Raw genomic sequence first — 432 nt, forward strand, 5'->3', positions numbered from 1 at the left:
GAACAGAGATCGCTTCAGTTTCTGTAGAAACAAAACAATTCTTACTTGATTGATGAAGAAAAAATAAAGAATACATATATTTATCTGAACCTCTGACAAACATACATCAGTTTTTGTGATAAGCAACAACTTTTCACATTATTAAGTGTAAATTAAAGATTCAGGATTTTAACCTTCTTTAAACAGAAATGCTGATATGATACATTTAACACCAAAACATAACAATGAAGGAGAAAAAGACGATATTTACCACAATAAGACATCAGCTCACTCAGGTCTCTTGGAGAAAATGTGCCAATTTCAGCCTGAAAAGCTTCTTTTATATGGCTGGTTTTCCCCCGACCAACCAACATACTTCCCCCCGACCGAGCATCTAACTTAAAATCCCGACCGAGCATCTGACTGAACCTCCCGACCGACCGTGTAACTTAA

Source organism: Austrofundulus limnaeus, unplaced genomic scaffold, assembly GCF_001266775.1.
Source record: "Austrofundulus limnaeus strain Quisiro unplaced genomic scaffold, Austrofundulus_limnaeus-1.0 Scaffold3854, whole genome shotgun sequence".
Lineage (NCBI taxonomy): Eukaryota > Metazoa > Chordata > Actinopteri > Cyprinodontiformes > Rivulidae > Austrofundulus > Austrofundulus limnaeus.